This window comes from Struthio camelus, chromosome 1 (genome assembly GCF_040807025.1).
Source record: "Struthio camelus isolate bStrCam1 chromosome 1, bStrCam1.hap1, whole genome shotgun sequence".
NCBI lineage: Eukaryota > Metazoa > Chordata > Aves > Struthioniformes > Struthionidae > Struthio > Struthio camelus.
This window is the reverse complement of record NC_090942.1, coordinates 198,940,890-198,960,415: the sequence shown is the minus strand read 5'-3', so window position 1 is coordinate 198,960,415 and position 19,526 is coordinate 198,940,890. Positions and strand designations below refer to the sequence as shown.

The window sequence follows — 19,526 nt, the reverse complement described above, 5'->3', positions numbered from 1 at the left end:
CATCTTGCATTTTTTCGTCATTATTTATATTGCAAACTGGCATTAGTTCTGTACATATTCTGATTTGTTGACCCTTAGGTTAAGCTATGCCACCATGCTATAAAATTGGTATGTTACCAAGCAGTGTTTTGTCAATCCATTGATCTATGTGAGTGACCACTGTTTTACTAAGATAAATTGTCTTTAATAACCTTTTCTCTGGGCTGACTATATCTTTTTTTTTTTTTTTTTTTTTTTTGCGCTCACTGAAATGTTCCTATTATATTCCTGTTCAGCATTTTAGTTTTTGGATTATTTTTTAACTGTCATTTCTTCAGAAAGGATCAGTTGGTGAATCAAAGCAAAGCTTTGAATTCTGTATTTTGAAAAATCTAATGTAATACATGCATGTTGTCAAACTTGAAGTTTTCTTCTTGTTTTCTTCTCATATTTTATGGGCTGTGGAGAGTGATGTCCTAATGTGGTAGGCAGGTGATGAAGAAGATGCTGCCTCACCTTTAAGTTGTATTTGGCACATGAAGGAAGCTCTCTGTTTCCACTGGAAGCTCTCTATTTCCACTGGAGAGTGACTGAAGGTGAAGAGGAGGTTGAGGTGAAGATAGGGAAGGCTCCTTCTTCTATTATGGCTTGGATTTTTTTTTCCTGATATTTTTTAAGTATTTGGTTGTGTCCTAGACTTATATTTTGCTACATTGCCACCACCTATTACAGATGTTATGATTCCCCTGAGAGCAAAGACTCGTGTTATGAACAAAACCCATTGTGCACACAGTGGGATATATTCTTTAGTAAGTAATATATTGGAAATTATGTAATGTCTAAGGGTTTATAGACTTCACAGTGCTGAAGGACCTTGTGGAGCAATTACAGCATTAGCATCCTGTTTTTCAACACGGAGTTCTGTCTCTGCTGCCGTAGGGATAAAATGTAAAAAGAATCTGGCTTAGTAACATAGTTTGCCTGTTTGACCCTTTGTCTATCTTCTGTGTGCTATGTGGAAGATAATGATTAAAGGATACAGTGAAATCTTAAAACTTAGGCCAAATGCATTTCTTTTGGGAAACATATATAAGTGTACATAAGAAAGAGCCTGTTAATCTTGAAGGAGGAACGTTAAATATTTACCACTGACTGCTCCACCAAAAAAAGGACTTTAATATAACATGTATTGGAATTCAAAATAGAAAATCAGAGTTCCATCAACAGGTTAATAAGAAATGTCAACCAAATAGGAAACATATAAAAATATGTTTGAAAACATTTAAGAAGCAGCAAATCACACTAGATGGTAGCCTTAATTAGACTGCACATGTAGTACATGCATAACGGTTTGCTGACGTCAATATTTGCATATTATTTTTAATAAATCTTTCTTTGGCTGTAATGAGGCAATAAAATCTTTTCTTCTCTTTTACTAGTTCAAGTGGCACCTTAAAGGGCAGACTTCACACAAAAATATGCTGAACTTTGGCCCATGAAGTATTTTTCTTGTGCTAATGGATCAGAAACATTGTCTACAATAAACTCTGTATTAGAATTGAGAAATTTATATCATTTCATTAAGTGAAAGATGGTCATAACTTTTAAAGTTTTACAGAAATGCTTCTGCTGTAATTGAAAGTCAGTCAGCCAAGGAAAATGTTTTTAAAAGAATTAGACTTCAAGGTTATCATATTGTGGCTTTGATTTAACCTTTATCCTAGATATCCTAGCATATGTTTTTTTCTCCGTCTTTTAAAGTACAGTCTTCTTCTAAGTTAATGCAGTTAAAAAGATGGGAGTACACTCTCTTCACAGTTAGATATGTCTGACTGAATATAAATTTACTGAATAGAAATCACTCAGTATATACTACTTGTATAGTGCTTGTTTACTTGTAGATACTTTGGTACACTTGCTATGTACATTGTATAGGTAACTATTTTCACTTTGGCTGTTTTTTCATTACATAGCCTTACACATTTAATATAAGCATGTGTATCCAAGTTAAATTATTTGATGATCTTAGTACCCATGAAATAAAAGTTCTGAATGTTTTCTTCATTTTCATTTCTTTGCTATGTTACCTTAGCTAATTTTTAAGGTGAGGGAGAGGGAACCATTAAAAATACTGTTGCAGGAATTTCTGAAAATACTTGCTTGCTTTTAGTAAGAATTAAAAAGTCACTATTTTATTTATCTATTTAGGTTCAGAGACTGTTTTTCCCTAAATTAGATTCTTGGGAAGATATTCTCAGCAGAAGATTGATGCAGATAATAAATTCTTGTTGACTACAAAAGACTACCTGGACAAAATTATCTGAGTGTAGCTAGAGTTAGCTGAAAGGCCTTGTGTGCTGTTTCTCATGATAGAGATGCCTTGCTACAGTGAAATTAAGTCCTTATAGCACTTCTGGTAAACTAGCTGTAGATAGGTATTGGCTTCGTGCGTACAGATTCTTACAAAGAACAAATGCCATGAACTGTAACCCTCATATAATGACTTCATTTGTACTAATCAGGAGTAGTTAACTTGGAAAGTGACTTTTATGAATTTGAGGATTGAATTTAAATGAGAAACTTAACCTGAGGAGCTCAGGACATTCTTTTGTTGTATTTAGGTTTCTTGGGAAGTTGAAGCTTTACAGTTCTTCACAGGATGAAATCTTAAATTAAATTACTTCTTGCCTTGGATATTCTAACTTTTGGCTGCTACGCAGTGTTAGAATGAAGTTTTACAATCAATTGCAATTTCTAAAACCTAACAAACATCTGTAATGCTTTTTAAAAATCATTTACTTGCACTTAAATTAAGAAATTCTTAAATTAAGAAATCTTCCCCATTCATTATTGGAAGATGTTACGGTTTCCAGTAAAAAGTTTCTGTAGATAGGCAGTGGTGTGTGATATAGTCTAATGATCCTTTTCCAAGGACCCGACTGATTTTTTGTTTGTTTGTTGTTTAGAACTAATTAAGGGTATCCTGTGGGGTTTTGCTCTGTGTCTTTGGAATTAGTTTCTGAAATGTCACTATGTCTGTATATTATAAGGTGCTTTAGTTGCAGAACACTGTACTGCACATCCCTACATTCATTTTGTTGTGAATTCTCTGATCTTTGTAATAAATTTCTAGGTGATTTGTGAGGCAAACAGTAAAGGCAAAAAGTCTTTTTTAACCATTAATGGTCAGTCTGCATCTTGAAAAGGGGTGATTTAAAGGGAGGGAGTAGAACAAGTGTCATCTTTTTGACTGTAACCTCAGTTGTCCTGTACCTCCTACTTTGCTTAGGATCTTTAAACTAGTCCATCTGGCCTGGCCCTTCTGCCTTGTTTCTTGTATGAAGGTCAGAGAAACCCCTCCTGTGCAGAGCTGTCCCACTTCACCACCATTTTGTCTGGACCAACGTGCAGTCTCCTATAACAGTTACCCAGCACAATTCAGAAGTTAGCAAGAGCCAGGGAATCAAGAGAGTTGGATGTTGCCACCACCTTTTAGAGGATATTTTATACTACAGACTGTTCTCACCATCTGGCTTCATGGCCAAAGAAAAGCTCCATATAGGCATGGCATATATATATTCCATGGTAGCACAGTTGAATCACTGCTCTGTCCAACAGGAAATAACAGTGGGGTGTTAAAACTCAGTGCCAGTTTGTTCAAGGCGAGTCACCTTAAAATACCTCTAAGAGGATTTGTTTAAGTATAGCACAGACAGTTATTTGCTATATAGAGAATCATTCAAGTGTTACCTTTCTACTAGATGCTGAGGGTCCACTACAAAATAAAAAGTCTAATCTGCAGAAGAGGTTTCATTCTCTCACAGAGATGCCAGTGCAAAAGAAGGAAGATAAGAAAAGCAGGATACCAGAAACCAGATGGAATTCACAGGATGGAGTTTTTAGCATATGAAAAGTATTTCATTTTCTACCTAAGAGATTGTTGATAAATAAATAATATGTGGAAAAAGTCAGTGTATGTCCAACTGTAAATTAATTCTGGAGCTACAAAAGACCATTCCAAATAGTCTGTGAAAGGTTATGGTGATCAGGGGAGATTCCTGAGAGGAATGGAAGAAAGCAAATGTCACTCCTATTTTCAAGAAGTAGGATCCAGTGAACTACAGGCTGGTCAGGTTCACCTCAAGTCCTAGGAAGACAATGGAGCAAATGCTTCTGGAAACCCTTTCCTAATGTTTGAAGGAAAAGATGATGATTGGAAGTAATTAGCATGGATTTATGAAGAGGAAATAATTCCTGACCAATCCAATAGCTTTCTATGATGAGAAGACTGGCTTGGTGGATGAGGGGAAAGCAGCAGGTGTTGTTTATCTTGACGTTAGTAAGGCTTTTGCTCCCATAATGTTCTCATAGACAAACTGATGAAGTATGCACTAGATGAAGGGACAGTGAGGTGGGCAGAAAACAGGCTGAATTGCTGGGCTCAGAGGGTTGTGTTTAGTGGCACAAAGTCCAGCTGGAGGCCAGTCGCTAGTGGAGTATCCCAGGTATCAAAACAGGGTCCAATACTTCTTAATGACATGGACGATGGGACAGACGGCAACCTCAGCAAGTTTGCAGATGACACAAAATGGGGAAGAGTGGTTGATGCACCAGATGGTTGTGCTGCCATTCAGAGGGACTTTGACAGGCTGGAGAAATGGACAGACAGAAACATCGTGAGGTTCAGCCAAGAGAAGCGCAGTCCTGCACCTGGGGAGGAATAACCCCCTGCACCAGTACATGCTAGGGACCAACCAGCCGGAAAGCAGCTCCGCAGAGAAGGACCTGGGAGTCCTGGTGGACAGCAAGTTGACTATGGGCCAGCAATGCATCCCTGGGGCAAAGGCGGCCAACAGCATGCTGGGCTGTATTGGGAAGTGTGTCACCAGCAGGTCGAGGGAGGTGATCCTTCCCCTCTACTCGGCCCTGGCGAGGCCGCACCTGGAGTGCTGGGTCCAGGGCTGGGCTCCCCAGTACACGAGAGACATAGGCATACTGGAACAAGTCCAGCAAAGGGCCACAAAGATGATGAACAGCTTGGAGCATCTCTCATTATGAGGAGAGGCTGAGAGAGCTGGGATTTTTTTAGCCTCAAGAAGAAAAGGCACGGGGTGGGGAGGGGTTCTTCTCAGTGTTTGTAAACATCTGATGGGAGGTGTCAAGAGGATGGGGCCAGACTCTTCTCAGTGGTGCCCAGTGAAAGGACAGGAGGCAAGAGGCACAAGCTGAAATACAGGGAATTCCATTTGAACACAGGGAAACTCTTTTTATTGTAAGGGTGATTGTACACTGGGAGAGTTTGCCTGGAGAGGGTGTGGAATCTCCATTCTTGGAGTTATTCATAACTTGACTGGATAAGGTCTTGAGCAGCCTGCTGTTTTAGATCCTGCTTTGAGCAGGGGGGTTGAGCTAGACCATCTCCAGAGGTTCCTTCCAACCTCAGCTGTTCTATAATTCTGAGATTCTGTACCCAAATCTCCTTTTCTTTCCCCTGATAAAGAGCTTTGTAGTGTCTCTGAAAAATCCTCTTAAAATTTACTAGGCAGATACCTGTACTTCTGTGGGTAGACTAATTAGAGATGGACTAAGTATACTCTTTGAATTTATTGCCATAGGCCTATTGTCTGTATACACCAACTTGATGAGATAATATCTTTGAAAAGGATACATGTACCTATGTGAATTAATGTATGTGAATGTTGCTTTGATATCAAAGTGACGTTGAGCATCCATTATGTACTGTTGTGTCTAAAAGCATGTTGTTTTTCATACGCAATTCACTGAATATTGCACAGCTAAAGGTTTGATGCTCTCTTTTTATTTGTTTATTTATTTATTTATATTGTGGCTTTCAGAGAACACTGTTTATATTCTGAGTTGCTCTTTAACCTTACATGAGTCACAGCTATATTTCCAAACTGGACTTTTTAGTATTGCTTTCAAATAGGTGCAAGATTTTGAAGTGCCAGAAAAATAACTTTTTTTTTTTTTTTTTACCTTATGCAAGGTCAGAGTTCTCTGGTTGGCTCATATTTTTTTCTGCATGTCTCATTTTGCAAAATTTGTGGTGAAAAAATGTCCTTGCCACTGTAATAATACAGTTTTAATTCCTCACGTTGAATTTCATTTTGTCGCCTATTGGCAGCGCCTGTTGTTGCAAGGGTGGCAGACACCTTTCTTTTCACATCTCCTTTGTTTTTCTCTGTTCCAGATACTTGAGGGGGAAATAGGAGAAGTAGCTTCCATGTGCAGTAGCATTGCTCCCTTCTCACAGAATTCTAGAAGGAACAGGTACAGTTCCTTCAACAGATCTAACATCCTAAATAGAGTTGTTTTTTTTTTATTAGGCAGTTTCATATTTTCACATTGACCTCAATTTTAGACATAGGTGGCTAAATTTAAGTATCTAAATCTGTATTTGGGCACATAAATATTCCAGGATAGATTATGTTAGACTTGGCTTCAAGCTGAGAACAGTGAAAAATGGCTTAGTGCTCTCCCAGTGGCTTGGTTTTGCATGTTAAAAGGCTTGCTAGTCCCAACAGAGGAGCAGTCCGTTGATGAGAAAGCTGGCACCACTGTTTTTGGGGAGATAGTTAGGCGTGTTCCCTTTTTCAGACAACTGGGGTGGGATTCATCTTTCCAAACTCAGATATTTGCTGAATAAATGTCCATGCCTGAGCTAGTCACTGAACTGATGCAGGTGGTATACAGGTGCAATCCATGTTATCTATTTTAGATGTCAGCATTAAAATGAGATGAATGATTCCCTAGAAGCCCTTGTTTCCTTATATTGGCTACAAGGGATCTAACCCAACTAGTTCAGATGAAGGTGGTTGCATTCTAAACATACATGTTTAGTCAGATAAATCCTACCTCTGCAGTCTATCGTCACCATTTCCCTTTTAGCGAAAAAAGAGATCTTTTACATGGGAAGAAAGAGATACAGGAAGAGGATGAAGAAGTAAATTCTGTGCTGTTTCCATCCTTTCATTGGTTATGTCAGCAAGTTTTTCTTCTGTGCAAACAATGTTGCTGGTCTCCATATTTGCGAGTTATAAACCAAGTTCTCAAAATCACAACAGGATTATTTTTGAAACCTCAGATTTTAAAAACATAAAGCATGGGTTGTGCTTGTCATTTGTAAGTTGTTGGGGTTTTTTTAATCATTATTAGTAATAATGTTTGTTCATATTCATGAACACTTATTTTACTTGATTTTTAATAAAGCATTATTGATTCCTTTAAATATTACAAGATTATGTCTATCAATACAAAATTCAAATATCTTGAACCTAAACAACCTCTTTATACACATTGTTTTTTCGAATTCCATCAATTCTGTGAGACTTATTCTATGCTTCGTTGTCAACTTGACTGGGTTAGTGGGTAGAGGTGTTACATACAGAAGTTACACACTATAAAGTCTTACAATAAGACTATCACTGGTGCTGACTATCAGAGACTATCAGAGGTTGCCACAGTCCTGTTTTCTGCTCTCAGTGAACTCTCAGCTGCTTTAAATAACCTCTTATGGGTATTCTGTTGTGTAAAGTTCACACTGAGGTGTCTGTACTTCCCTTTATTGTTTAAAAAAAAAGAAAAAAACCCTCTTTTATGCACATCCATGCACGCCAGTAGCCCTGTTTGTTTCTAGAAGCTGTGTCACAGTGTACTCTTGTTCTTTGAACAGAATCTTCTGTAAGTGAGTATATGCAATATAACTTGCATAACAGTGCTGGAAAATATCAAAATATAAAATGTTATATTTCTATATAGTATTTACTCAATGCTTAGATGCTTAGATGACAGATATAAGAGCTTAAAATTTATACATGCTTAAAAGCAGTGTTAACTACATATAGGACATCCACCATTATGCCGGTGCAATCTTGTATCATCAGTTGGTTTCTAGGCAACTTTCCTCCAGAATGGAAGGAATGGTACTGTCATCTTTCATTTGTTTTTCCTGTTTAGAAGAAATTCATAACACAGTAGATGTTCTGCATTTGATTCTGGTGCATCTATGTAACTTGGATTCATACCACTAAGGATACAAATAAAAAGTACAATACATACCTGTTGCAAAGATATCTTTCTGGAAACACCAAGACTTCACACTCTGGAATAAACTTACAAAGAGTTGGGGATTTTGTCTGAAGTTTTCATTGTTTTGTAAAGGGCAAAATAAAATTTCTCTCAGAATTTTTTTGTACGATTATAAACGTACCATTGTGAATGGGCAAAAAGAATTAGTTATGTGTACTGACAGTATGAATGATATTTATCATGTTCATTTAAATATCCTGAGTTTAGATGTAATATTTTTTTAGAATGTTCAGTGCTATTTCTATACATCTGTCAGGTGCTGGATGGACATTATTTTCATTTTGTGTATTATAAATACACTTTGCGAAGACCATTGATTTGTTTAAAATTTGTTTTAAGATGAATTTGAAATAGAATCCTTTCCGTATCTCCAAAGAAACACATTAAAATGGGATAATCAGAGAATCACAGAATCACAGAATGGTTTAGGTTGGAAGGGACCTCTGGAGATCATCTAGTCCAACCTCCCTGCTCAAGCAGGGTCCTCTAGAGCATATTTCCCAGGATCACATCCAGACGGGTTTTGAATATCTCCAGGGAAGGAGACTCCACTACCTCTCTGGGCAACCTGTTCCAATGCTCTGTCACCCTCACAGTCAAGAAGTTTTTTCTCAGGTTTAGGTAGAACTTCCTGTGGTTCAGTTTGTGGCCATTGCCTCTTGTCCTGTCTCTGGGCACCACAGAGAAGAGGCTGGCCTCATCCTCTTGACACTCCCCCTTCAGATACTTCTACTCGTTTATGAGATCCCCTCTCAGCCTTCTCTTCTCCAGGCTGAACAGGCCCAGCTCTCTCAGCCTTTCTTCAGAGGAGAGACGCTCCAGTCCCCTCAGCCTCTTTGTAGCCCTCTACTGGACTCTCTCCAGTAGGGCCATGTCTCTCTTGCACTGGGGAGCCCAGGGCTGGACACAGGATTCCAGGTGAGGCCTCCCCAGGGCTGAGGAGAGGGGCAGGATCACCTCCCTCCACCTGCTGGCAACACTCTTGCCTCATGCACCCCAGGAGACCATTGGCCTTCCTGGCCACAAGGGCACATTGCTGCCTCATGCTTTACTTGTTGTCCACCAGCACTCCCAGGTCCTTCTCGGCAGAGCTGCTTTCCAGCAGGTCAACCCCCAACCTGTCCTGCTGGCATGGGATTATTCCTCCCTAGGTGCAGGACCCTGCACTTGCCTTTGTTGAACTTCAGGAGGTTTCTCTCCACCCACCTCTCCAGCCTGTCCAGGTCCCTCTGAATGGCAGCACAGCCTTCTGGTGCATTAGCCACTCCCCCCAGTCTAGTATCATGAGCAAACTTGCTGAGGGTGCACTCTGTCCCTTCCTCCAGGTCATTGATGAATACATGGAACAAGACTGGACTCAGGACAGACCCCTGGGGGACACCGCTAGCTAAAGGCCTCCAACTAGACTCTGAGCCACTGACCACAACCCTCTGAGCTTGGCCATCCAGCCAGTTCTCAAGCCACCTCACTGTCCACTCATCCAACCCATGCTTCCTGAGTTTGGTACCTAGGAGGATGTGATGGGAGACAGTGTCAAAAGCCTTGCAGAAGTCCACGTAGACAACACCCACTGCTCTCCCCTCATCTACCCAGCCAGTCATTCCATCAGAGAAGGCTATCAGGTTGGTCAAGCCTGATTTCCCTTTGGTGAAGCTGTGCTGACTACTCCTGATCACGTTCTTGTCCTCCACATGCTTAGTGAGGACCTCCAGGATGAGCTGTTCCATCACCTTTCCAGGGATGGAGGTGAGGCCAACAGGCCTGTAGTTATAAGTATGTATAAATAAGTATGTATATGTATCCTATTAAGTAAAACAAATCTGAGATACTTAATTCTTGGTTACATTTTTTTTTCCAAAGCTTGCCATACCTTCTTTTCAGCAGTCCAGATTCACTTTAGGTACAAATTGCCAGCTGTGCATCGTGGGAACAGCAACGCTGAAGAACTGAGTACAGAGTATCTTTTGGCTAGGTATGCTCCTTTTTTCTCTGGAGCTGACCTTCCTCACTTCTAAATTTCGTTAGTGTGGTTCTGCCTGCTGGCAGAGCAGGTCTGTGTGGGCTATTCTACCACCAGTGTTGATCCCAGGGCAGAAGGCTGCACCAAAAGCCTGGAAATTTGCATTTGCATTTCACACCCCAAAAGTGAAACGAATCGACTTTGTTTAGGAGTCTGTATGTATTTTGTCAGTAAAACTCTTCTTTTTCTTCATGCTATATTCAGTCTATTTTTGTTTGTATGTTACATACAGTAGGCAATGTTTGATCCTCTATCAGTTTAACATTGTAATCTGCTGAGAAAACCCTGCAAAAACAAATATGACCTCACAAAAAGAAATAGTTTACATGCTCTTCGCATAGATGTATATCTTAGCATAAATATTTTGATATGCCTGTATGTTATTGAGAATTATTAAAGATGACATTAGAGAAAGTGTTAGGTATGTGTGTACATATGAGATGTTTCAGTTGTGTCCTGTAGATTAGAGCTAAGTCTGTAAATACCAATTTTAGCATTTGCAGAATGGTTTAATTGGGATCCAGCATGCCTGTTAGTATTACTCTCAACTGTTGGAAGGGTGTTTCAATTTTGTCTAGCTACTCTGAATTACTGTACATGAACCAGAAGCTAAATAAATTCTCTGGCCTAAGCTGTGCAGGAGATTGGATTGTGATTATAATGTTCCATTCTGGCTTTTAAAATCTCTTAAGTTGATTGTTGGGAAGTGCTTCTTGTAATTAGTACCTGAAAGTATCTGTTCCTGGAACTGGCAGAGGTTACGAATAGCTCAGCAACTGCGGTAGCTCGGAAGAATGTTCTTTCTATAAAAGACAGCGCATGTTACAGGGGTTTGTAAATACAAATCAGCACTGCTGGAAAAATTATTTGACTATGTAATGCCTATGAAAAGTGTATCTTTGATTTTTTTTCAATTAAAAAATTGTCCTTCCCTTTTTTACCCCACCTAAAAATCTATGCAGCCCATGGAAACAGCGGGAAGGGAGAGGGTGGGAGGACTAGCCCAGCTTTTCCCGCAGTAGCGCTGTCTTAGATTAGATTCAGTCCAACATGAAAACACATCCTGCGGCGGATCAGTAGTATTACTGGAAGAGAAAAATATTCTTGGAGAAGTTCTAGTTTCATAAAGGATTCTGTCTGTGCTGATGCTACATTTTTAGTTTGTTCAATTAGTCAGTAGCTAGTGATGACCTGCCTTGATCTGTGAAAGAGAAGTTCAGGGAGAGTTCATGTGTCCGTGACCTGTACGAGCCTGAAGGATATAGTATCGCTGAGCACCAGGGCTACAATATGAGCTCAAATTCCACACCCAGAAGTACAGCTTGCCTCGGCACTGCTCTGTGGGCTGCCCAGCTCCTAGGCTGCCTCTATGGCTCCGTGCACCAGTCGAAGCAGATGAATCCCAATGATATTTTTTTATGATCACCATTCTCTTTTAAATTAGGCTGTTATAAAATTTAACTGGGTTATCTCCAGATCTGAGCATTGTATTCAAGCATTTACATAAAAATATGCTGTGTCAGTGAATTGTTTTCAGTTATATGTCCTTGATTTTGAATTTTTCAGTTCACAGCTGAGAAAGCAATCTGGAGGTAGAAAAGAACCTATTTTCCTCTTCCAATCTGTAAATAAAAAAACATGGGAGAGGCTGACATCCACTAATTTTAATAATGTAAAATACATGAGTTCAGATTTTCAAAGCCGTTAATGATGCAGTGGCCAAACAAGTATTAGATGGAATTAGGCACTTAACCAGGTTATATCCTTTAAAAAACCTACAGAGCAGCTGTTTGAAATTTCAGGAGCTGAATACCTTTGAAAATTTAGTCTGTGGTGACCCAAAATAATTCTTTGTTTGAAGGGTAGTTAGGTAACTGCAATTACTACTGCCTTTGCTTATCATTCAGTTTTAAATGTGACTTACTGTTACATACTTTTTTCCTTAGTACCTAAACCCATTTAAAATAATGTTTTCTCCTTTAGCCAATAAAAAGCAGATTTTAAGTTTTGTGTATTTTTTCACTGAATTGCAATTTGCATTCAAATCTAGCGTGACACACATTCTGAATAACCTTCTCCTCTTAAATAGGAAGAGCATTGTTTGCCTTTTCTAGCGTAAGCAGGGAGCTGTCTTAGAACTTGTAGCTCTCAGAAGACAAGGAGGTTATTTTCTAGGTTAGTAAGAGAGAGACTCTAGAAGATATTGAAGACCCTGTTACAAAGACTGCATGTATGCATGTTTAATTTGCCTGTGTGAGGCCAGTAGTGCTTCTCTTCACTCAGTGCTTAGAGAAGCAGCAAGATGAAGGAGCTTGGAGCTCTATTTCCCGTATCCGGACGGAACGGTCACTCTTGCAAAACCTTCACTACAGCTAGGAAGACCACATGCAGTGCTGCTCATCAGTTAAAACTTACTGCATTGGAAAAAAATACAGCAGAGAAAAAATTCTTTGTAACTGAGCTTTTTTTCCTCCACAGGTTACTGTGAAAAGTGAAGCAATGCATGCTTACAGATGATGCTAAAAAAAAAAAAAGATTTGCCCTTCAATACTTTAAAAAATGCAGACAGGATTTTGCAAGTCATGACAGGTATTCTTATGTAATAACAGTGAGGTTTTTTTAGCCAAAGTTTTACTTCCTATCTAGCAAGCATCTAAACATGCAATTGTGTAAGTAAGAGTATTACATAAAAAACCCTTACGTTATGTTTTATTAGAGTTTGTCTGGGAGGTTTATCCAGAAGTGGATTTCAAAACTGCATGAAACAAGATACTCTCCCTTAAAAAAAGTGTTTAGGTGTGAGATGTTTGATAGGCATTAGCTTTTCTAAGAACTGAGAAAATTGTTTTGAATAGTAACAGGACAGAGGTAAGGCAGAAGTGGTACCCTAAGGGACACTGGCACATAATAGCAGGAACTTCAGGTAATAATGAGCATTGGACACAGAAAATTCACTGTATTCACATGGCCTAATTGTTTCTGATGCTTCCTCACTGTATTAATTTATATAAAATTGCTGTAAAACAAACAATGATAGAAATCTTGAGATTTTTACTGATAGCTATTTATGTTTACTTCGGATATACTTCACATGTTTTCAGAAGGATGAAGGCTGTGGTGACTGACATCCTAGCTATTAAAGATAACAGGTGAGCTAAGAACTATATCTGTGTGTGTGAGCCATGCCATGCTTATAAACTGTATTCAGGGAAAGAAGAATAATTTCTTGGTCTACCCCCTGGCATGACTTCTTAGGTAATCCTGATTTTTGAATAATTCCTTCTTCCTACCTTGAAAGAAACAAAAAAAACCCAAAAGTTGTAGATATCATCTAGCTAAGTAATTATGTCACAGTGGTAGCTGGATGTGGTGCTAGTTTGAACCACCGGAATCTGAACTCTGAATTTTTCCAGTAGCGCTCCTGAGTAAAATGAGGAAAAAACTACTTACTCAGTAATGAGCCACGGCTTCGGTGTGCCAAGCACTTCCCTCAGAGCAAAGGCATGATTCCTGCCCTGAAGAATGTATTTTGAATGAAGTTTTGTTTGAAGCAGTATGTGGCAATATGTGTGAGAGCAGTGGGGAAAGATGATGCAGTGATACATCTAACTCAATACTTCTGGATCATTTGAAAGAGTGGTAAAAACAGGTGATAGTTATCTCTAAGGTCAGCTAAACCTGACTGTAGCTCAATTTGCCTGTTTTAGCTGGCTAATTCCTATGCAAGTTTTGCAAGGGATAGTATTTTTTGAAATAATTTATGGTGAGTGCTTTATGCGTAAGATCATATGGAGGGAACTGTAGAGACATTTGTGTAACATGGGAACTGTTGTGCCACCTGAAAGCCAAGGCCTGACTAGTCTAACTGCCTCTCTGACAGGAGGCACAACCTGACATCTGATAGGAAGGTGTAAGAGGAAGCAAATGCAGTACTGTCTGATCCCATGTGCAATACTACATGTTATCTTGATCTCTAAGAGAAGGAAGTTGGCTGAAACCCTTCTGAAATGTTTGTTCTCATTTTCTGCATGAGAGAAATCAAAAATGGACTTCTACAGTTAATATCACTAGCAGAGCCAAGGGACATAAAAAGAGGGCTATCTTTCTACAGGGTAATGAACATGTTGAGGCATGAGTGTCCAAATAGGTCAGTCAGAAAGGAAGAAGTGTTAATAATTAAAGACAAAACTAGAGGATGGAAAGTTTAAAAAAAGAACAAGTAAGCAAGTAGCTTATCACAAGAACATCTTGGGTAAAGTCAGGGAAAGTTTGAAGATCTACTATAACAGAATTAAGAAAAAGAGAAAGAAGAAGATATATATCAGTAAATAAATTTGAAATTCAGGAAAATATTTATATTAAAAACCACATTGTGAGAAGTGCATAAATTGGGACTATCTGAGTGATGGGCTGGAATTTGAGAGCAAGTTGGAGCTATTGCACTGAACATTCCTTCTCCTAGTTGTAATGTAATTGTGATATAATGAAAACATCGTATACATGGAGTGTTATATGGAGGTATCTCGCAGAACATAAGTCTTTTGAACATTTCATTCTACATGGGAGACAGGATCAGAACAATAATAATGTGTCATAGGTAGCATTTGGGTCAGGGATACCTTGGACCCCTGAAAGCAAGAATGTTGAGAAGGAAGATTATCCTTGAGCATGAGATTTTTGAATCAGCTGTGTCACCCCAGGTAGGTAGAACTGCCTACCTGCCTGCCTCCCTCTGGCCCCCGTCACATCCCAGGCCCGTCTCTGAAGAGAGGCAGCAGCACACTGCCTGGATGCTCAGCTTGGCCTCCAGAGGATCCCCAGCCTCTGGAATGGCAGGAAGGGATGGGAGCAGGGTTCAGCCCCTGCTCTGGGGACCCTGGGAGAGGATGGCAGAGTCTGTGCCTGCTAACAGGGCACGCAGCAACCCGGAGAAATGGAGAGAAGTGCACAAGTCTTATGATCTCAGCTGTAATAACATGCCATAATTTTTAGGCATCCCTAGAGACCTTGCAGAAACTAGCAATATCTAGTGATCGGCGTGCTCCAACCCTTCCCCTTCCTGGCTTCCTCTTATCTGTTCCTCTACCAGGGCTTGCTGTGAGGGTGGTATAAGAGAGATAACCTCACATCACAGAAAGGAAGCGGAAGATTGTGACCCTAAATTTTTGAGTATGTGGGGGTTTAGTCTATGTATTCTGTAATGAAATTTTATAGCTAGAGTAAAAGAATGACAGCCAGAACTCCTGGGTTTTCTCTGTCCTAGGCTCTGTGTAACCTGGAACAAGTAATTTAGGCATAAATTACCTAATGTAAATTATATTTTGAGTGGGTGGGTGGGGTTCTGTTGCTAATCTTGTGTCTGAAACAGGCACCCAAATTAGAGATGCCGTCAATGATTGTTTGGAAATTTCCAGCTCTAAGGAAATTCTGAAAAAGTAATGTCAGGCAGGGATATTTGGAGAATAGGTTACATCATTTTATCTAAAATATAGATACAGGTTTGTGACAAAATTGAGAAGGAAAGGGGTTTATAGGATTCTAATAAAAGAAAACAGCTTGTTTAGGGGTGCTGCCAGGAAACTGTAAAATGCAGATCAGCAAGAAAATACTACTCAAATTATTTTTCATGCCTGCTGATCCACGTAGGCCATGCTCTGAGGACACAGGCTACATTTTGACTTGTGCAATGGTGTTGCTGTGTTGTCTGAGTCCGTGCCCCAGTGGTAGTAATGCAGATGTCAAATTGGCTCACAGAACTGTATATTGTGAGCATTTGTATGGTAGGTCTGGGAAAGCAAAGGCTCATTCCTGGCTGGCTGGTGCTTCCAAGGACTGTTCAGTTGGGGAGAAGCTTAGAGGCAAATCACAGAGTCCTAAGAGGATGTCTCAGATTGACAGTTCCAAAAACAAAGTCAAGGAAAGGATAATAATAGTGCGTTGCATCCTAAAGGCATAATTCCAACAGTAACTAATTAATCCTCCACAAAATCCCTAATAGGTAGTTGTCATTTGTTATTTACAGATAAGAACCTAAATCACAAACCTGTTACGATATACATATCTACTGTCATGAATTCAATGAACAAGCTGAGGGTGGAAGCGGGGTGGCACATGAATAATACCAAATGAGGTTTTTATTAAAATATTTCAGATGATTGTATCCAAATTCCCTAATTGTCTGATATGCTTTCTCCAAAAATACAGGCATCTGTTTTATTTCAGTGTTCTCCCACCGTTCTGACACAATTTATAATGTAAATGTATTCCCTATACTTTGTTACTTACTGTATTCTACTGGTTCTGGTTTTGCTTTTCATCACTAGATGGCAATATCTTAACATTCAGTTCCAAACAGAAGGAAAAACAAAATGGTGCAGCAAAAGTATTGAGAAATAAAACTAAGAAGGTTTTCTGTTGTTCTATTTATAGCTTATCACATTGTGTTAGGTTGGCTTAATGAAATCTTATTTTGTGCAGCGGTTTCACGTCAATCCATACTTTTAATTTGAACTCTCAAAAAATGTTTATTTTTTATTATTTAAATCATGTAACATTATAAATCCCTGATATGTATATAGATTTCAGTTGATTTAGATAACAATTTTGATTTTCATTTTTACAGATGATGTTAGTACAGGATGTGTACAACCTGCATTGTTAATGTTAGCTTGAATTGTTTAGCATTACGCAAGCTCTAATAGGAAAAACAAAAATATACTGTTGTAAATTTTTTAATGTAAGGAAAGAAAAAGACTGCCATGCATTAAGTCAAGAAATGCTATGTTGAAGTGAATAAAGTCACTACATCATACATTCTATGAGTTTTTTTCTGATTGAATGTGAAAATATTATTCCTTGTTCTATTGCTGTCTGACATGTGGACTTATCACTTCACAAGTAATTTAAAGACAGGGTTTTTTTTCACCCCTAAAAACCAGCAGGAGCAATTCAGGTACCTAGGCATAGATGTGTAGAAACAAGCCTCCAACTGCTACTTCAGAGGGATGTGAATCTTCTGTAGGTCTTGTGTCATATCTGCCAGTCTCAGTGGATAGCTCACATACCTTAGGATATCTAAAATGTCACTAGACACCTATATTTAGGCACCTGGATAGCATCCACTAGGACCAGTATCCTTCTGAAAGTCAGTGTGGCCTTTAAAGAGTACAGAATAAAGAGGATCCAAGTAGTTCATGAAAGAAGAGCATGTGGAATCGTAAACACAATGCCATATATACCAGGATGTGAACAATAATAGATCCTTTCTGTTTGGATCTTTCTGTTATGTGCGTTCTGCACTGCGATCAAATCAATCTGGGAATCATTCCTGTAGGCTTCTTTATTTTGCCTAGAACTAGATCATGTCAAAACCCAGCGATCATATTAAGCGACCCATACTAATTCCTTTTGAAAAAAGCTCCAGACGGCCAAACTTTGATGTGAACTACACCAATATAAATCCAGGCTTATTGCATGGGAATCAGTAGTATGGGTGTAACTCAGCTAACAACACTCTCTGGCGAAAAGGGCACAGCATTTGGCACAAAATAAGGAGGACAACCTATGTGACTGGGTGAAGCCATAGCAAATCAGAGTCACTGTTAGAACTTTCAGGATTTGAATGCAGATACTTTTAGTTTGGGGATCTTGATTCACATCACTACCTTGAAGCTGGAGGGAGCTGAGCACAAGCAGATTGGTGCCTAGCAAAGATAGAACAGGGTATTAAGCACAAACTAAGCAGACAAAAAGTTAAGTGCTTTGCTGAATTAGGGCTGAAGCGCTCCATATCTTGCAGGACCATACTCTAGAACAGACTGGGTTGTAATGATATATCATTGCGGCCTAAAGAGAGGCTTTGTACTAAGAGCAAATACTTGTGCACTCATAAATACAATCACTGTGGCTTATTAATGAAGTTTGAACCAAAATCCGTAGAGGTCGAACGTGTAATCACCTGCTACATAAGTGAAAAGACTCATTCTGTTAGCGGCAAAAAAGGAACACACTGTTCTACTCATTGAATTCTGCAGCTAGTTTCTGTGCACTAGGAAAGAGAGCATATATAAAAAATCTGAATATGTATTGACTTTGCTACTGTTGTCACCCCTCAGAGGCTTCAGCTACTCTTTGCCTTTAACCTCAAATTCCAAAGAGTTCAGATTGCAAAAACCCTAGCACCAAATGGCTCCTTTCAACCTAAACGAACTAAAAGGAGCCCTGGAAATTATACAAGGGTTGTACTATATTCATATTTCTGTGTGCTTCTTTAAGGATTCCTGCAAGTATTGCTCAAAATCTACAAGACTGAATTGCCCACATGATTGTTATAAATAGGCACCAGAAGTATAAACAAAATGGGTACCTATACTGCCAAATATTAAGAACCTAAATAAAGCGCCTGACTTAACAGAGTTAGTTATCCTAAGCATCCTGTGTAGACAGGGAAGAGATACATGCTGCTTCAGAGGGTAATTGCAGTCTGTGCTGGACTCCCACTCTTGAGTCATGCTAAAGGGATTCATCTCCCAGCTTAGGCATCTAAATTGGATGCCTCAAGATAGATACTGTGAATACCTCAAACACTATGTATTTTGTTTTTCTTTTATTGAGTCAAAGTTTTGGAAGTCTATTTTTCAGATGTTTTGCAATGAAAATAACTGCTGTCATCATGAGAACCCTTCTGACTATGCTGATGAACAAGTTCTCCTAACCTCATTTTTCCAAAGTTGGGGTGTGGAAATTCCACAGTCTTTGTTCTGCCAGAGTAGAGTATAATCCAGTAACCCTAGGCACCTGGATAGGTGCTACTACTGATCTCAGAGAGCAGATGAGAGAACAGAAGGTGAACTGCACATCAGGAATGCAGTTTGCTTCACATACAAATTTTTATAATGGAAACAATGCTTTTACTACCATGGTAATCAACAGGTGATTGATTCATCATGGTAGGTCTATGAAGAGCTTACATTTCGGATCTTTGATTTCTTTCTTACGTTAAAATGCAAAAATATTTTATTACCATTAGCTTACCATAGCTCCCATGCAGTAGGAGCGTAAAAAACACTCGCTGTGTTTGTAAATACATCAGACTAACATCCATCATCGGAAAGTTTATTTGCAGTTGACAGATTTTGTATAGTTATGCCAGCTTATCTTTCACAAGCTGAAATACATAATTAAATTCTGAAATATCAGAAAGTCAACAAGAATTAAATTGGAAGCTGTATAACTTTGAAACTTTTTAGTCATGTCAGCTTCCATAAAGTAGGTTTAGAGCACTAAATTAGAATGCTGCTGTTTCTGCCATTTCAGTGTGTTACACCTTTTTTAGCAGAGTTTCAAAAATGCGATCAAAAACGCGATCAAAAACATGATATTATTTGGAGGATGGCCTACTATTTGAGCTAAATTTAGA

The 19,526-nt window shown here is 39.0% G+C and overlaps 1 protein-coding gene across 5 annotated transcripts in view; it reads left to right on the top strand.

The window, feature by feature from the left end:
• The window catches only part of FRY (FRY microtubule binding protein), a 261,215-nt gene that overhangs the window by 58,851 nt on the left and 182,838 nt on the right, over window positions 1-19,526 (top strand). The window lies entirely within an intron of this gene.